Source organism: Vanessa atalanta, chromosome 20, assembly GCF_905147765.1.
Source record: "Vanessa atalanta chromosome 20, ilVanAtal1.2, whole genome shotgun sequence".
In the NCBI taxonomy this organism is placed as follows: Eukaryota; Metazoa; Arthropoda; class Insecta; order Lepidoptera; family Nymphalidae; genus Vanessa; species Vanessa atalanta.
The window spans coordinates 9984722-10005291 of NC_061890.1; the positions used below are offsets into that span (position 1 = coordinate 9984722).

General features: G+C 32.7%; 1 protein-coding gene across 1 annotated transcript in view; it reads right to left on the bottom strand.

Moving 5' to 3' along the window:
* LOC125071911 (uncharacterized protein CG3556) overlaps positions 1 to 14110 on the bottom strand; it is a 121034-nt gene extending 106924 nt beyond the window's left edge. The window contains exon 1 of the mRNA XM_047682340.1: positions 13984 to 14110. The gene's annotated coding sequence lies outside the window, so the exon portion shown is untranslated. The remainder of the gene's footprint in view (positions 1 to 13983) is intronic.
* Between the last annotated feature and the right edge of the window lie 6460 nt (positions 14111 to 20570).

Consider the following 20570-nt stretch of genomic DNA (forward strand, 5'->3'; position numbering starts at 1 on the left):
TACACACATACGTATATATATCATTTAAACTTTTAGATGGCTAGAAATCATACAAGATAAAAAACCTTTTTTTTCACAAATAAATAAAAAATAATTCCATGAATTCATGCCCTCGGGCTCAAACCACGCAGGTTTTATTTGCCTGCGGGTTACATCGTTCACTTCATGCGCACGAGAAATACTTTTTTTTTGTATCTTTTCCTTTATTTTTACCTTCTATATAAATTTAACCCCTTTAGGGCTCTAGGAGCCGGTATTGCTAAATATTCTTACAGTTGTTATCACTGCCACCACAGATTTAGGACTTGGGTAATAATGAATTATTGTTCACGGAGATACTATTAGTTTGTGCAGCAGTCTGGGCACACACACAGGTGCACTTCGTATTCCTTCTCTGTTTAAATGCGATGGAACTGACTAGAGAATTTCAGTTGCAGTATCTAAGACTAAGACGTGGTTTCTGAGACACGAGAATTAAAAAACTTCCAAACTTCAGGTTGCTACAGAGAATTCCTTGACACAAAAATCAGGCAGGCTCTCCACAGGTCGGGGTATTTTCTTTTCCGAGCCGGTGGTTGTGTTTTATTTGACAGTTAATAAGTCAGTGTAATGCTTCTATACTGAATGAAGAAATTTGAGTTTGAGTTTTAAAAATAGTTAATGTATAAATTATGACCGCAACAAATTCTGCGAAGCTGTTCGCCGTTCGTTGAATTGCAATTCTGAATCTCAGAGCGAATAATTAAATACGTCTCCTGAAGTATAAGCATGAGTGAGCACTGGTACCTTTACCGTGCTAAGGTTTATTTGCTAGTCCCTAAAATACATTTTTAATGCTACTTTTAATGGAGGAAGAGGCACTAAAACCAACGTACTCAACGTATTGTAAACTTTGTTATAAGGAACCAGCTTTCGCCGGCGGTTTTTCCGAACCGATACGACTTGGGAACCTTCAAGAAAAGAGCGTACTTATTTCTTAAAGGCCGGCAACGCACCTGTAACCCCCCTGGTGTTGCAGATGTCCATGGGCGGTGGTAATCACTTTCCATCAGGTGAGCCTCCTGCTCGTTTGCCCCCTATACCATAAAAAAAAGAAAAAAAAATATTTGTCATACATAACTCAAAGAATCACACAAAAGCGCGATTTAACTAATAAGTTAATAACTAGCGCCATCTGTTATCAGATCGAACAACTTTTTAGAATTAACAATATATTTTTTACATTAACAATTTGTGGTTAAATATAATACTATTAAATTATATGTGTACTATGTATTTTTAATTAATTGAATTTAAGATTATTATTTTAATCCATTTCGGACTAAGAGGCGTTAATGATTGAGGCTTTTTATAACATCGTTGGTATTAATATAATTGCTAACTGGAACACAGAAATGCTAAGTGAATATGTTTAGCGCTAAAATAACTAATGAGCGTTAACTATTCATTTATTATTGCACAAAACCAATAGAATTTTGAGCTTATAAAATATATATGTACATATATTTGAGTCCTTATTGTTTTTTCGTCCAAATTATTTACCATAGTTTTAAATTTTTATCATAGTCCATGGGTATTGTATGAGCTAATTAAGAATTCTTCATAACCTCTGTGATAGTGGGAAAACAACCCACCAATAAAAGCTTTCCCAAGGAGGAGAGACCGACAAACGTCTGCTCGAAAAAGCCTGCCTATATATTTCTTATTTTGTATTATAAGTATTATGCCAAGTCCAAATAAAAAGAACGATATAGATGTGGATAAAACTTACGTAGCGATGTCGTAGCGATCTCTGAGACTTATTTTGAATGTAAAGGACCGCTTGTGTGCAACCGTAACACAATTAGTGAGTTCATGGATAACAATCTTTGGGAATTCATCGATCGCCTCCAACCTAATTCACTGTTAAATGCATTATTTGTAAGCAATTACAAAAGCTAACAAAAAACACGCTGAGTTTCTTTCGTCAGCTTTTCTTGTTAATCTATTTTCTTTTCCAAAACCGTGGATATTTTTAATTTTTTTTTATTTTTTTATTTATTTATTTATTATATAAAAAAGTTTTTACAAAAACATAAGTTCTCGCCAAGCTGGTATGCTTAACGGATAGACGCGCTCGTTATTACAGAAAAAAATAATAATAATACAGTATTCACTTCCCATATACATTTGTTTAAATATCACAATGGCGACATTTTTTCTTCATCGAGAAACAAATCCCTTAACTTAATCTTTAACAGTTTTCCGCTTATTTCATTTTTTTGTCTTAGCATAACATTTCTATTGAATAATTTTGTTACCATATATTTATTTGTTCTTTCCCCATAGTAATTATTTATTTTTGGCTGATATAACTTTTTGTCGGTAACTCTTCTCGTATTATATTTATTATTTAATAATATTTTATATTTGTCCTTGTAATAATATTCTAATCCTAATAAATATTCTACCTTTTTGTCAACTGGTAATATTTTGCATATATGAAATAGCCTATCATAGTCTCTATTAAAATGAAATTGACCATTAATTATAAAGTGTATTACATCTATACTTAATAAAAGATTTTGATTTGAATTGAATTGAATTTTATCCTCTTTTTTTTAAATAAGGCTGACAAGTTATCTCATCTCACTAATCAGAGTTATTCTACCATCAACCTTGTTTCATTGTGTTCCGGTTCGAAGGGTGACTGAGCCAGTGTAATTTCAGGCACAAGGGACAACATTGTTTCCAGTATTGATGACGCAATGGTTTTGTAAGAAATGGTCAATACAGGCGCAACGTTTAAGTAAATGTCTAAATGGCCCCTTACCATCACCACCATTATAAGGTGAGCGAGGACTAAATCTATCAAAATAATTAACATTATTGAACATAGATATTATATTGTAAGTATGTGGTGATGTAACTCATAATGTTCTTACCTCATTAAAAATGTCCCGAAGGAAATCTTGAGTTCCAAGATTATAAACAGACCGAACAGATATATTTTATTACACTATATCGTAATTCATTACACTATGAAACTAAACAAGTTATACTAATCGACCGTTGTTAATATCACTTAGTTGTCGAACTTTCCTAAAAGTGTATACTGCAGAGTTGTCTTTCTAATTGGGACTATAAATGAGGATTCTACTGAAGTTTCGAATCTGAAGTGATTTCTAAAATTATTATAACATCGGGTTGATAACAGTCATACTTAAAAATGTTTATCCTCTTTTTTATGTCCCTTTCAGTCATTATAAAATCGACATTCAAAAGAAGCAGACAAAACATTGTTTAATAATCACCTGTTTAGCAATGCTTATAACGTTATAAATATTATTGAATTATGTTTTTATCTTTTTCAGAGAATATAAATTATATAAAATTCGAGCCCATAAAAAATCTTCGCTTATTTTTTTCACCCTTCGGGGTTGTATTATTCTTTAAATGACACCGATAATGTGAAAAAACGGGAAATATACTTTCCCAAATTGAAAAAAATATTTTTTTCAAATCGTTTTGTTAATGACGAAGTTTACAATTATTGTTTAGAAATTAAAAGTAAATTATTTGTTATAATCGAATTCGTAATATATCTTGTACTTTGTTATCTTTAAACAGTAGCAATGTCACTGTCATAAATAGGAAGATCATTTATTTATACTTAAGTATACAAATTACTAAAAGGGACCTAAAGTTGACCCTTGTGAAACAATTATTTTTCACACAATTTATTTAAGTAATAAAAATATATTATTATATAGTTCTTTAATTTAAATATGAAACAATGATATCCAGACCTTTGTCTTTAACACCGTAATTCGTAAAAAAACTAAATATAAAAACCATTTTATGTTTCACGTAATCAAATGCTTCAGTAAAGTCATAGGATACACCAATGATATTTAGTGCAACGCGGCTTTAATTCATCCTAACACTTAATACATAGCCAATGCACACATCATATACATTATTGCTTTAAGAATTAGGAGTAAAATTTATTTGTAAGTCATCTTCGAATGGACTAGAAGAAAAAATTCGTTAAAATATATCAACCTTTTCTCCACCCTCATTGAGATAAAAACGAACTCTGTAACATTTATGATAGCCTGGTATATCCGCATGAAATGACGGCGGCGATAACAATGGGGTTCTGGTGCCTTGAACGAAAAAAATAGCGTCCATCTTTTATTTATATCACGAAATATTTTAGAAACTTTTCTTATCTTTTTCTTCATACTTGAACGTTTGAAATACAAATTGTACGGAATAAATCGAGTATCAGAAAAAAATAATGTAATTAGTATTTTCTAATTAATGAGTTTTGATTTTACGAGATTGTATGTATTATACATGTACATATATATTATGATAAAAATTTTGCTTTTAAAAGAATATTGCTAATATTTAAAAATTAAAAAATCAATCAGCATTCTACGCGTGTAGACATTGCTACGAAAGCGTAGCAACACTACGATTAATAACTTTTTTAAATGTGCTTTATTGAGTAGCTTTAATCTCATTACACTAATTATATTTTGACAATATTAATGAAATTTTATACATATATATTTAATGATAAGCGATTTTGATATTTGATAAGGAATTTGAATTTTTATTTAAAATAATAATTAAAAGAAGAGCATGTTTCTAAATAATAACAATATTTATTATTTGTATAAATAAAATAGACAAAGCTGCTTTTTATAATATTGTTTAGCGAACATTGGTCTTATGAGTCACGAGGGACCAAGAAGATAATAGGAGGTAGACAATAATATCGAATTTCTCTTAGATTATATTCCCCTGGTACTCCGAGATGACGTAGACTGGATCTTTAAAGAGCTAACCAACCTATTCTATTATTTATTCTAAACAAATGATATTTATAACGTTATATAAAAGTCAGTTCAAAAGATTAATTTGCTATCTAAAAATGAGTATTTAATAAGACGAAAAGCTTTGTAATAAGTCGGTTGGCAGACTATCGAATGGATCATGTAGATATGTATGGATATGTAGGTGACCACATATTATATCAGGCAGTAACAGCACTGCTTCAATACGAGTCATAAAAATGCAACAGATTTTCATCCGAAAACAAGTCCTCATAATGTATCCTTCATCATTGAGTGCAAAAATTATAAACACAAATTAAACACCTGAAAATTAAATGGTGTCTGGCTTGGATTAGAACACGCATTGGTTGGTTGAAATCTTATTACCTTATATCTAGGTGTCTATGCCAAATTTAAATTTATATACCTCTAATAATTTAATTTATAATTTTATTATCGTACATAAAAATATTATTAAGATACAAAAGGTTTATTGTGAGAATGTGCTCTGCTTCGATGACGTCGACTTTAATCAAACAACACACCGTGATCTAAGCGTCTATTGATACAAGCGCTTGACTTGTGTTTTCAATTAGCAATGAGTGTAGTTGAACAAACAGAAATTATTTCTCATTAACGGTAACTGTATGCACTGTAAAAAAATATTATTAATATAATACCATGTTTATTTTCCGCTGACCAAATGCCTCCACTAAGGAGAAAAGGATGGATTACAATTCAAGATTCAAGCTGCTTAATCTTTTAAATAAACGACTTGATGCGTGAAATTTATTTCGTCACACTGTTTTCCTACGAGTTGGTAAACACATAATATTATGTGAAATGAGTATTTATACCACGAATACGTCGTGACGTACAAAAGTAGCTTAAAAACACAATTTAAGTGTTTATTAATTGATTCCCAAACCTACGATTAGAATCCACGAGTCCTAACCATTGGGCCTCATCACTCTCGTAGTAATGACCAGTTTTTATATAGAAAGACCGCTAATAACACGCTCTCTGGGGTACTACACTCTTGTAATTACACCGTTTCATTCACCTTATATATCGTGACGCAATAATTGCTCTGTGGCAATAGAATGATAAGTTGGTGCTACACACAAGGCATAATTGATCTACGCTGACACGGTTAATTAATACATATGTTTTGAATAGGACTTCCATTGTATGTGGTTAGGTAATTCATATTTTTTTCCAGACAGATTGTAAGGAGAAGTAGCAAAGATATAAACTCTTTAACATAACCACAGATTATAATAAATTTTGGTTTAATTTTAATGTGAAATATTAATTTTCCGTCTGTGGGGTAAGATCGATTCGTACGCCGTGACGGCAAACATCATGCCGCTCTCTACTCCATTGTGTAGTAGTTAAGCAGACGGGTAAATGGGCCGCCTGATGTTATTCTATCTGGTTAGAAATATTAAGCAAACCTTACGTAACACCATTGTACCACCAAGCTTGGAGTTAAGATGTTATATACCTTGTGTCTGCTATTACTCTAACCCTTTCGAACTATCTGATGAGTGGATAGTACATACCCGTCGGGCTTGCACAAAGCCCTACTACCAAGTATCTACACGTATAATTGCTAGTATTATAGATAGTTACTTACCCGCCAGCACGGGCGCAATTAGTAATGACCGTTAAATTACAAAAAAAAATATATTCCCTCAGGAATAATGTAGCTTAGCTTAGAAGATTACCAATACAAACAAAGAAATAAATTTGGCCTCTTTGTTTTATTAATATATAAACATCACGAGCACATATTAATGTTTCTCTGTTTGCGTTTCGAAATCTGCATTGATTGAGTTTCAACTTAGAACACGGTACGTATATTTGTTGTTGAAACTAGTTTGAAGATTCCTGGATATTAACATCAACGTATAATAAGCTACACGCGAGTCGGAGTCAGAACGGATGTTTGCTTATGAAAAATTTAAAGGGGCTTTTGCAATGCAAGGCGAGTAGCTAGTTCAAAATAAAAATAATTTGAAAGTAATTGACTTTTGTAAGGGCTTTTAAATGCTACAGTGTTTATTTGTTTTCAGAAAAATTTAATTAAAGAGTCAAATTTTTACTACAAAAAGAAAAGTTAAGTTAAGTCGGCTAAGCTAAGGGTGCTTGTATCTACAAGCAGATTTGGATAATATTCCACCAAATGAAGGCTAACAAGTAGAAGTCTATAAATGTCCCACTGCTGGGCTTACGCCCTTTCCCTTTGAGGAGAAGTGTTGGAGTTAACTTGACTATGGTATTAAAATGTGAGTTGATAGGTACACGTGTGACATTGGAAATGGACGGATGCAGTTTCATTCGACGCTGTTGTTAGTTGTAGTTTAATTGTAAACACAAATTAGTTACATAGAAATTCAGTGGGGCTTGCTTTGGTTTGAACCCAAGCGATCATTGGTTAAGATGCACGCATCAGAACCACTACGTCAGCTTGGCTCTTAAAAAAATAGATTCTTAAATGTTACAGACATCTATTTTGATTTAAGACGAGCTTTGTTTTGTATAATCATTAACACTGTTTTGTAGATTGAAATTTATTACTTTAATATATTATATCAGTGCTGATTGAGGTTGTGATGCATCGCGCACTTAATTGAAATGTTAGTCGTTACTGACAATAACAGCGTCATATCTTTACATAGTATAAAACAAAGTCGCTTTCTCTGTCCCTATGTCCCTTTGTACGCTTAAATCTTTAAATCTACTATTAATTGACTGATTTAAGAGGAAGGTTACACTGTAGCAGAGAAACACTGATAATTTTAGACATTTCTACATTGCAAACCCCGGACTGAGCCCTTCGATATAGGTCAAAATAATGTACTACAGTATTGTACATCTTAAAAAAGTCTTCAAAAAATTTCACGTTGGTAGATGTCTATACTTTTTACGATAAATAATGGCTTATTTTCGAAGCGACTTTAAGCAATACAGCAAAGAACCATATACATAGCTTAATATGGCCCTTTACAGCAAATAGTTTAAATGAATATAATCGAAGATATTACAGATTTAAAACGCAGGGACATAGAGGGTTTTGTAGTCTAACGACTGAAAACTATAAAATTATCAGTGTTTATCTACTATACTGTGCATGCATTATACAATATAAACCGTCCTCTTGAATCAATCTATGTATTAATTAAAAGCGTATCAAAATCCGTCGTGTAATTTTAAAGATCTAAGCATACGTAGGGACAGACAGCGGTAACCGACTTTGTTTTATACTATTTAATGATCAGCATTGCACCCGTGCGAAGCCAGGGCGGGTCGCTAGTATATACTATATACATATGAGATTAACTTAATACATACATATATACATATTAATACAGATAATTCAATGAAAAACATTAAAACCACTTTTACAATCACTTGCCAATGTGTTGTTGAATTTTTTATTCATGTGTGTGTCAGTATAACTCGTGTTAAACCAAAGTAAAACTCGTGATACTTTTACAAGCATATATACATATATAAATATGAAATAAGTGGGAACAGTTCTCACAAATGGACACAACAATGAGATAATGGCACGTTGAAAGGATGCGTTGAATTGTCTTCCATAATTTACACTCTACTCTGTGTTCTGTTTGTTTCGTACCACGAATTTATTAGCCGCATTATTTAAGAATACCACATTATGTACAAAAAATTTATGTAATTTTGAATCCTTTTACATTTATTAGTGTAATACTGTTGTTGCATTATTTAATTAATAATAGCTTATATTTAACTTTGAAAAAATATCTCTAAGAGTAATTTAGTTATTATGCAAAAGACATATATTAGGAAAATGATTAAGCGTGAAAAATAATCTTAAATATACTTTCCGAACCGGTGGTAGCTTTAAATTTATCTCAACACTATGACGTGACGATCCAAATGTGTTTTTATTAAACCTTATTCAAGTATAAAGAATATTTTGATTTTGATTGCAGTTTTGAATTTATAATTACTTGTTCGTCCATCCCAATTGTATATAACAGTTTTTTAAAAATAATAAATACATCAACAAAAATAAACGAAAGGCCTTTTTTTTTTTTTAATTGAAATGACGGTTTCATAAGTAACGGAGTTCTGAGGTATCGAACCAAATTGATAACCTCCTACTCTGTTTGAAGTTGCTTATAAAACAGCTGATTCATCAAACGAAGTGGGTTTTTCACCACCACGCGCGTCCATGCGGGATTAACATTGTCTTGATAAAATATGCACTTATCACAAAAAAAAAAAAACTGATGGGTGTACTAACCAAAAATTGCGCAATTAAAATTTACGGCTCAATAGTAAATAAAAAGACTTCGAAGGAAATAAGGAAAATGCTTAGGAGAATGGGTTTGGTACTGTAAGGTTTGATACGGTATTATGTAATAGTCAATTTGGTGGCAGGGCATCACATATGTACCACCATTTAATACTTCGTATTGTTGTATTTTGGATTGAAATTTCATACTACAGAACAAATTGTACGAAACTTGAAGTATGCCCAAAATCTACGAATATTACTGGTTATGTGATCAACGATTGACAAATGATAAATGTCGTAATTAATTAAGGAATAGTTTTAAAAAATTATCTCAGTCACATATTATAGCAGGATACACAATTTTTCTTCTAAGCTGGTTAAACAGTTGGCATTACGTAAGTCGGTGTCATATATGAGTATGACTTGTAATAGCGTAGATAGTGTATGTTTGTGGTTGAATTCGAGTGTGTATATCTATAGATAGAGTGTCGAACTGCAATAAAAATAAATAAAAGGAAGCTAGGAAGTAAGACAATTTTGAAGAAAAAGTTGGCCAAACTTTATTATCTTGGTGTGCACGACAGCTACGCTTGACACTCACCAAACGTCATAATTTTTTTTAATATGTATTAGGTGCCAAACGAGCAGGAGGCTCACCTGAAGGAAAGTGGCTACCACCACCCATGGACATCTGCAAGAACGGGGGGAAAGGTTCCCAAGTCGTATCGGTTCGGAAAAACCGCCGGCGAAGGCTGGTTCCACAGAGTGGTTGTGCGAGGCAGAAAATGTCTTAAAAATCGCGCTGTTGTGGATTTTCGGACTAATTTACAAGTGTGCGTATACTTAGTGGCCAACCTTTGGCCTTATTTTTATCGACGCGTTCTAAACTTTGACACTCTACATCGACCTATAAATAAATAAAGGTCTTACTCTATAGGTAATTGATAACTAATTATTAGTTTTACAGTAATTCAAATTATTGTTAACTATTGTCTTTTGAAAGATCGAACTATTAGATTGCTTTCTAAAAGGTCTTTTGACACGTTTGCAAAATTGTAGAAAAACAACTACCGTCACAAGCAACTACCTTCCCCTATAGAAATTGTTAAAGAGAGCAAAGGCAGAAGTCGTTTTCATAATAATTTTCGAATGCATTTTCTCTTAGGACGAAAAAAAAGCAAGCAAAAAAATACGAGTACAAACTACACAGTCTAGAGAATATTGTCATCATACTAACGATCAAACCCTGATAGCCTAGTGATTAGAATATGTCCCGCATTGCTGAGTTTGCATATTTGAAATTCTTCTAGTCAATATCGCGAGGTAACCTGTATCTCTTACTTGCAGTGGAGTGGTGGAAAAAGCTAAAAATTTTCTACCAAGAGAGGGGGGGGGGGAGGAGATTAGACGAGGGGGTTACATTTTGTGGCGCTCCTTGGGGTCAGACTGACACGTATGCCAAAATGCTCCTTCTCCGCTGCCGCGCTTACTTCTCGCTGCTATATACAATTCTAATAATCTATGTCTATACTAATATTATAAATGTGAAAGTAACTTTGTTTGTCTGTCGCTCTTTCAGTGCCAAACCAATGAACCGAATTCGATGAAATTTGGTATGAAGCAAACTTGAATTCCAAGGAAGGCCATCGGCCTTAGCCTAACAGTCATGACAACATCTTAAACGCGAGCGAAGCCGCGGACGATCACTAGTGAGATATATATACCTATTTATCATATAGGTATTTTTTTTCAATTATTATCAGTAATTATTTTCTAAATCTGTTCATAACGGGCGAATGTGACTATAACAATGGGTACGAAATATTCATTTCTTCGCTGTTTATATAGTTTAAACCGATTCTTTAATGTTCTCAATTCAAAAGCATTTGAACTTGGAGCACTTCGAGTAATCGAATGGGTTCTTGTTTCAATATGGCGTTAAAACTCATAGAAATAACGCGATCAAAGGAACACTCTGTATAGTGTGTGTCAAGTATTGTCATACTGTATACAGGTGTTGGACTTAAAAGTTATTGCGTTACTAGTAGCGTGATGATCCAGTGGATTTGAGAATGTAAGCAATTTTTTTATTATATTGGGTTCAATGACATTAGAGTTAATTTATCGTTTGCAATAGTAAAACTTGTAACTGTATTTTAAATTAGTTTAACACTACCGATTAAGAAAAAAATATTGTACTCTTACGCTACAGCCACACTTTCGGTGAAAGATTTCAGAAGCTACATTGTTAAATAATTGAAGCTTAAAAACTTTGCGAGAATTCAGTTGAAATATTATTACTTGAATAACATAAATAAAAGAACGAAGAAGGGAAATGAGAAACGATGTTAGCTATTGTCTACATATATTAAAATTAGATAGTTTAAATGCCTTTCATTGACGCCACAAAATAAACGTGCACGTCACTCGACGCTGTCCTGTAAAAAAAGATCGTACGAAGTTTAGTCGACCGCACGAACCACGTCGCGATAAAATCCTTTGATGTGCAGCGATTTACCGATGACAGAACAGCAGAGGACATTCGAGTTCGCCTGAATGTTCGCAACATGAGAAAAGCTTGTGACGTGTTGTAACAACGTAAGTCTTCGCCTTATGACGACTGTGTTACCGCAGCATTACTGCTATTGACTATAAAACAAGTTATATTTTACTCGAATATACTTTCGAATAGACTTGTTTTGTAATTTTGTTATTCGTTCTTGTTGAAGTCTGTTAAACTTTTAACTATCTATTTTCTATCTATTTTAACTATCTATTTGGTTGACTTTTTTCCTTTTTCATCAGGTTTAAGAGTTTATTTTTAAAAAGACAGATTCACTTACATGAGAACAATATAATAAATGTAACAATAAAATATTCGTCTTATAGGTACTGAGTTAATGAAATAGAATATAATTCAATCGCTGTATATATTTTAATGGGTATTCTTTAAAATATATTTTGAGAGTTGAGACTTAAACCCGTTAACTGAGTTTACATTTTTTATATAAGAAGGTAAATTGTTATAAACTTTTATAACGCTATGTACGTTCATAACCTTAGTACATTTCATAGATTTCATAAAATTATATTTACTATGGTGGATTACACTTGGTGGTGGGCATTGTGCTAGTCTCAACAAACACCACTACTTGTTTCTTTTGTATCCCGGCTTGGGTAAGTAAGGCAGTGTTATTACAGGCACAAGTGACATCACAAATTATATCACGAGGTTGGCGGTAACACGATGTAAAAAATGGCTAATATTTATGACAGCACCAATATCTATATACTGAAATAGATTATATACAATCGGGGTAAACTTAAATTAAATAAAAAAAGAGTTAAACCCGATCCCGCCGGTTAATACACATAATACACTTACGAAAATATATATCATATTTATATCGGCTGTGTTTGTCGCTACTTATGGTATAGAAAAATATAAAAAATAATAATAATAATAGCCTTTATTTAGACTGAGGCTATTTTTTTTTAAATAAACATTTTTAAAAACTTATTCCAGTGTTTGTTACTTGTCATTTTCTTTTTATATTGTACTCTTATGACAATATGGACGCAAATGCCTCCTCTAGTTCTTTCGTTCTGATCTTACTTCGACCATATATATTTGGTTAGGTTATTAATTTTTTTAATTATTTTTATAATAATTTATGTTATTATTTATTTTCAAATAGTAATGAGACCGCAATAAGTATATGTATGTTATTGTTTCAATCGGTTCATAATTGATTAAAAATGTACGAAAAAATGTTTTTAAATCTATAGAGTATGAGTATACCTAAATAATTTATTAAAATAAAAATATAATTTATTCAAATAGGTTTCAAGGCACGTTTGGACCATCGTGTAACAGTATTGTTATCTTATTTGAATCTGAATGATTGAAATGAAAAAAATATCTTATTTTATTTGAAGTTAAAAGTATGAGGGTATTTTAAAGTTATTAAGTTAATTTTAAAGTAGAAATAAGTGAGAAAATTATTTAAGTATAATATGATGTTTAGGTTTATTTAAAAATGAATATTTTAAAGTTAACGTAGATATTAACATTTTAGTTAAGATTTATGACAATTACCTACTATATATTTCTATCTTTAAATGTAATAGATTTATAGAAAAAATGAAATTCTAAAAATTAAATATCAAACTATGTTCTGTATATACAAATATACATAAAAACATAATAACAAGTCTCTTTACAGAATTGTTAGTAAATTCCGAAACATTATAAGACAGAAAGGAAAAAATGTCTTCGATTTAATTAAAAATCTTTGAATAATATAACAGCGAAGAAATAACTTAATACATTTTAACATTTGCAAAGGTCTGACGCATTTTAAATATCCCTGGGTATTTAAACTTTTTTAATATGGCGTCCTCGCCGACTGCAGATTAAATGGCTAACTTTGCTCGTAAAACAAAGAAAGTCTGGTTGTCATTTGAATTAATAACGACCTAATTTAATATAACAAATAACATAATTGCCAAATAAATATATGTATTTTTAAAATATTAAATGTAATCGTATAAAATATAAACTTTTTTTTTTAAAGTTCTTGAATTAATGTAATTGACTTGATATGATATAATTTTAGTTTACATAATAAAATGTTTCATTAAGAATAATGAAAATGTTTAATTTCATAGGATTAGGTTAAGCTATAGTATATGTAGCGGTCAATTCCCTCACGTTAACTTATCAAAGCGTTTAAAATGGGGGAGACGGGAGCTGTGAATAAAATCACAATTATACAGTAAAATGTTTATATAAAAAGTCATTACTTAAACGGAATATTAATTTATATCATCTAAGGAAACATTTTCAAATTTGAAAATACTTACCACTGTATTTGCAGTAATACACAAAACACGGTTTTGAATAAACTGATTTTAGTCGTAACGCACGGGACGTCCTCCCGGGTCCACGGCTAAGCGGAGACTGAAGCGAATGTGAAAATTCAGGGGGATGTCACTACCCCTGCTGCAATTCTGCCGGCGACTGCATCTATCTATTATTCATACAAATTCCTCTAATTTCCTAAGCAGTTTTGACCTTCTATGGTTCGTTTTAGATCGTTCTATTAATTAACTTTGTCACAGTTTAATTTCGACTTAAATAAATAAGCATTAGAGCACTTTTTTGTGTGTTTTACGAACATCGTTTATTCTGAAGTGTCAAATGGTTCGTCCAGTCTAGCTTTGTAGGCGTAAAAGTTGAAACATTCTGAATGCATTTTGAATTTTTCATAACGTTTGTTTCGACTGGCGTACGCCTTTTTCTCGTCAAACTGTCCGTCTGTATTAATGATCGACTGCTTACTAGAATTTGCCGGTGTGCGAGTCGCAGATTCGATACTCGCTCGTGACAAATATTTATAAGGGTAAGGGTGTGCCTCGATCTATGTTGTGTATCGTTTCCAATAAGAAGAGTTAAATCGATTCTTTTATATAAATCTGAAGAGTTTTTTGTTTGAGCGCGATAATCTTGGCCGATTCGAACAAATCTTTAACCGTTGCTTAGACAACAATTAGTTTCTATTAGTTGTCGCCCGTATTACTTTCGCATCTTTATATAATATAATAAAAACGAAAGTCTGTATGTATGGATGTTTGTTACTCTTTCACATTAAAAATGCTGAATGGATTTTAATGAAACTTTAATGAAATTGTGAGTTCAAACCCATGCTGAATTTGTGCTCATAATTCATCTCGTGCTCGGCGGTGAAGGAAAACGTCGTGAACTTGCATGTGTCTATTTACAACGAAATTCTGCCACATGTGTATCCACTAACCCGCATTGGAGCAGCGTTTTGGAATATCTACAAAACTTCTCCTCAAAGGGTGAGGAGGCCTTAGCCCAGAAATGGGAAATTGAAAAGCTGTACATGTTGATGTTGTTATAATAATATAGCTTATACATCGAAATAACACATAGGCGATAGCAAAACTAAACGCGAGCAAAGCCGCGTGACAACAAGGTTATAATATTAGTAAAGATAATTTTGACATTGCGCTGCGATCCACGGAGGGAGTTACGTCTATCGTGGATGAAATCATATAATATTGAGCGGCTACTATATCTGCATATTATAATAATCCGCTCTATTTACTTGCCTACCTTCTTGTTTTTGAGAGACAACATGATGTACAGCTTATCCAAGATCCAAGCAACCTCTTTGAATGTGAACTGTTAACCCTCAGTTTACTTATTAGTTATTCTTAGCTATTTACAACTCAGCGATGAACAACTCGACGTGAATTGATCGCTTCATAAGGAACACTCGACAGAACTCTCCTCAGGCTGCGAGGTGCCGGTTGATCTTGGGATAGATTTAATATATATTTTTATATATATGGGTTTGAAAAAGCCAATTATTTTCGACGAAATGTCATATGTTGCTCAGTAATTTATTTTATATTGATGGCGTTTGTTGCGTGTAGAAGTATAATATAATTAATTAAAGATTAATTTATATTATTGTAAGCTATTTAATATTGTTGGTCTTGATTTTATTTGCATTTGTGTTGTGTTATAGGGATGCTATCAGTGGTATTTCGTAGACCCTGGTCTATGGTAATCGATTTCTTTGCCACTAAATACTTGGGGGGGAGGGGTGCGTGAGTGAGTCATGGCATAATTAACATAACGTCTTGGTTCCCCTCTTACACCATGCTTGGAGGTCTATTGACTATATAAGATATGTTTTAATTCTACTTGCATTTATTTAGTACATGAGTGATTATTAATATCTGCTCATAAAATTTAGTTTGAAATATGTGGTATAAAATAATCAATTTTCTTTAAAATGTTTTTATTTTTTATTTTTTATAATGAATATTAGCAATAACCCATTTTAAGGAATTACTTATTTTCCTATTTACACCTCCAATTGAGCCTTAAACTTGTGCTAGGAGTGGGGATGGTAGCCCGAGGGGCGGGCTCAAAATTACGATTTTTACGTCGCTAGGAGTAAACCTTTGCGCTATAGAACGTTAAAAAAATCTAATCTTATTGAAATGACTTATCAAAACTATTTAAATAGTTATTTTATCAGTTACCTGAACCGGAATTTCCTAGCGCTTAATTTATGTTTGTAATTCATCTCGGGCCCGTCGGTGAAGGAAAATCTCGTGAGGAGAACAGCGCTGCCTTAATGGGGGTTGGTGCATGCACACGTTCTAGATTTTCATTCAACACACATAGGTTTCCTAGCGATGTTTTTCTATACCTTATTAATGCTCAGATTTAAACCCGCATTCTTAAGATTCTAACCATTGCGTCTTCTCGATTCTTATTTCAAATATAATTATTTTATAAAAAAGTTATTTATTTATATAACATCTATATATAAGGTGAAAATTTAATTTCACGTAAATTAACCTGTTAGGTATTATATATTTAATAATTGATAGTAACAATACTCGTCGGCCCCATTGGCCGTCGGTTCTTCGAGCAATGTTCCCCGCCCACAGCCACTTAAGTGTGGCAATTCTTCGGGCTATGTTGGTGCACTTAGTTCTTCTGCGGACCTCCTCATTTCTGATTCGATCTCGCAGAGAAACTCCAGCGTAGGTAGGACCCCCAGGGAATCGCGGGAAACCGCTGGTTGCGGGCTGTACAAGACCGGTCGTTGTGGTGATCTTAGGGGGAGGCATCTTATGTCCAGCAGTGGACGTCCTTCGGCTGAGAGAGAGAGAGGGAGAGTAATACTTGATCGTAGATATTTCTGAAATAAACAAATTCCCAACGCAAAGTTGTGATACGTCACAGTTCGGCCAGCAGTCGCCACAAGAGCGTTCGACCATTTTGTCTACGTAGCTAGAAATAAATTCCCTCCAAATATGTTGACTAGCTAAATAATATATCATAAGATATACAGCATAATAAAGTATGCGAATGAAACATTCTAAAAGATTTCAGCGAAGGTGACAATTATTTGATATGGTGGCAGACTCAGGTGTTTTTTCTATTGAGAGAATTGCATCTGCGTGAAATGATATCCGAGGCTCGGGAGTGTCCCTCTTTACAAAGATCCAATGACTTTTATAAGTTGGACACAATTTCAACAGATTAAATCTTCTAATTTTAACCGGAATCCGGGTGGAAACTGCTAAATGGAGTTCATAGTAACTTAAACTCTACGATGGGCAACTCGATGCAAATGGATCGCTTCATAAGGAATACACGGCAGAGTTCTCCTCGGGGTGCAAGGTGCAGGTTGATCTTGTGGTAGATTTTTTTTAATTTCTTTTGTATTAAATTTTCTTAATTGTCTTCGCTTATCGTTATATTTTCAGTAAGTCACTAATTGTTAACAGTATAGTTAAGATATGATTTTGATCTTATAAGTATATTTAAAGTTATGAATGTATCAGTGTAAAATCTGTACAGCCGTTAGGGATTAATAAATATTTATTATTCATCAGCGAAACATACCTTAATAACCCTAAAAAGCCCTTTTGATAATTCTACACTATACAATTATTACTGATAGGGCTTTGTGCAAGTCCATCAGCGTACCACCCACTCAGCATATATTCTATCAACAATTGTTGTGTCCCGATTTGATAGGTGAGTATAACCGTAGACTATAGGGGACATAACATCTTAGTTCCCAAGGTTGCTGGTGCATTGGCGGCGTAAGAAATGGTTACAATTTATAAAGGAGTAAAATTATATTGGATGAAAACCAACAGGATATTAGAAAACGTTCAAAACTTTGTAATGTCCGTTATAATGTTAAAAATAACCGTTAAAGAACGTTTGTGGGCTATAGGTGATTATAACCTGAACGATTTTATAGATGATAGCGCGCCTTGGGAAAGCAAAGATCGCCTCCAGATTATTTTAAAATAAATGATTGAACATTTTACGTATGGATATACTTATGTCAAAAAACAAAAATAAATACAATCCCGCTGAATTTCTTTCGTCGGTTCTTTTCAGGTGTTTCTTTCCGAACTGGTGGTATTATGTGTGGTTGACAATCAATAAGAAAGTGTAATTCTATGTTGAGTCAAGATACTTGAATTTGAATGGCGGTGGTAATAAGTTAGATATGCAGCTCGATGGATGGATTGTGTGAAAGACGATATGATTAGAAAGAATGTTACTTGTGAGATGACGACCGACAGAGAAGTATGGAAGAAGAAGACATGCTGCGCCGACCGCAAGTAAAATTGGGATAAGGGCAGGAGGATGATGATGATGCAGCTAGTAGTTTTCGAATTAAGTGATTATTTTCAAGCCAAAAGAGTAATTCTCTTCGTTTATCCAGAAATCTGTTGTATTGTACTAATAAAACAAATATCGGTCGATTTGGTTTCGTTTTTCAGTTTTATTTATCGGTTGTACAAATTTGCTATAAAAATAAACTTATTATTCCTTTATAAAATGATTGGTTCTGTAGCGAATTTTCCGTGATAGAACCATCATCGTCTTTGCACCAGTATTAATAAAACTTAATATACATTGAAAATGGAAGGTTCACTTAACTGTCACGTGAATATTCAAAGTGTTTTATGAGCCAAATACAAAATATGATAAATAAGCGTGAAACTAATATCCGTTGCCTTTCAGGCAGAACATATATTATATGTTATTGTATTAAAATGGTATAACCTGGTATTTCAAATGATAGACTCTCTTCAGGATGTTTTACAAAAAATACTCACTGCTACGTCACAATATATTTACAACAATATTATGTATATTCACAGTAGCGTTGATCACTTTGATAAAATCAGTGATAATAATTGTATGTGCACAAGAAGTAAGAATAAGCTTAGAACACCAAGTTTCCGACTCCGCAAACTCAATAAATAATTCTTGAGGCGAGGTATCCGCTTATATAATAAAATTCCGCAGACATTTTTAACTTTGCCGTTTCATATATTCAAGACATTTGTAAAAAATACATTGGTAAAGAAGGCATATTATTCGACACAAGATTATATTGATGATAAAAAAGCGTGGAGTTGATGCTTGGTGACTTCCAGGCAGGAGACATAACATAGGTACATATATAATTGTATTTAACTAACATGACTGTATTTTTAGATGATGAAAAATAGTAACTACTGAGTTTCTTGCCGGTTCTGCTCGGAAAAATCTACATTCCATTCCATTCCTAGGTAGTTTTACATTTAATACAGTTCTGTTAAATGACGATTCAAAAGTGTAAAAGTCTACTTAAATAATGCATATTTTGATTAATTGTAAGCCAACAATAAAGTTCAGCCGTATTTGGCATGACAATATCAATAGGCATTGAAAACAATAATAGAGTTCTGTGATAGCCCCATCATCGCCATGACTGTATCCTAAAGTTTGAAATACCAACGTCTTTTGTAATTACAATCTTTAAGTGCTCTAATTCTATACAACACAATTGTTACAAAGTTGCGACAAAACATGAAATACGAATTAGCCACGGTTAAAACCATAATCCCAGTTATCTAAAGACATTTTGAAACTGCAGGAAATCGGCGAACTACCTTAGTTGCATCTTGAAATATTACCTTAAATTGGTGCAGCGTTTTCGGCTACACACTGCCTACAAGAACTTTATATAAAGACACGGAACTAATTGGAAATGGAGGAATTGCCAGGTCTGCAAATTTATACCTGTAGGCTTTTTTTGAACCCTATTTCACTATTAGTGATGCCAGTTAAGCTTGCCCATATATCGTACGAATATATACATGATGTTTTCCTGTCATCCTTTATATTTTTTATTATCAAATAAAAGGGTAGATTTAATTCAACACTGTAACATAAGGATTCAAAAATATGAGCCTTTTTGAGTCCACTTGAATAAATAATATTTTGATATCGTTTTGATTTTATCAAATGATAAGTTGCTAATTAAGCAAAAGCATATCGATATCGAATCCGAACCATTTCTTCCGACGTGTAATAGCATAATAAACAATAACGATAATTAATGTCAATGACCTCTAATGGCCACTTGGAAATTTAATGAGGCTAGAGTAAGTTATTGCTTAGATGAGAGAACCATTTAATGGCATATTTGTCTACCGATAGACATCAGATATGAAAATTCAAACGCTAAATTTAAAACAAAAATTATCTGTATTTAATGTTCTGCTAAGAACGCCAGACGGTTCGTGACTGTCCAGCCAATTTTGAGATTAGCTTGATATTATAAATTATAATTAGCTATAAATATAGACAGGCGACACGTATATGTTCTGTTCCATGTGCCTTTAGTTTCACTGACTCACTCAGGGTGAGAACTGGTACACAACAATACTAAGCATTCCCGTGTGGCGGTAGAATAACTGATGTGTGGGTGGTGCCTACCAAGTAAATACTGTGACAGCAGTAATTGAAAAAAAAAAACATTGAATTTATGAGTAATTGTTAAGTAAAAGACCTCGATTTTGATCTTGGTTTGTATGTCGGC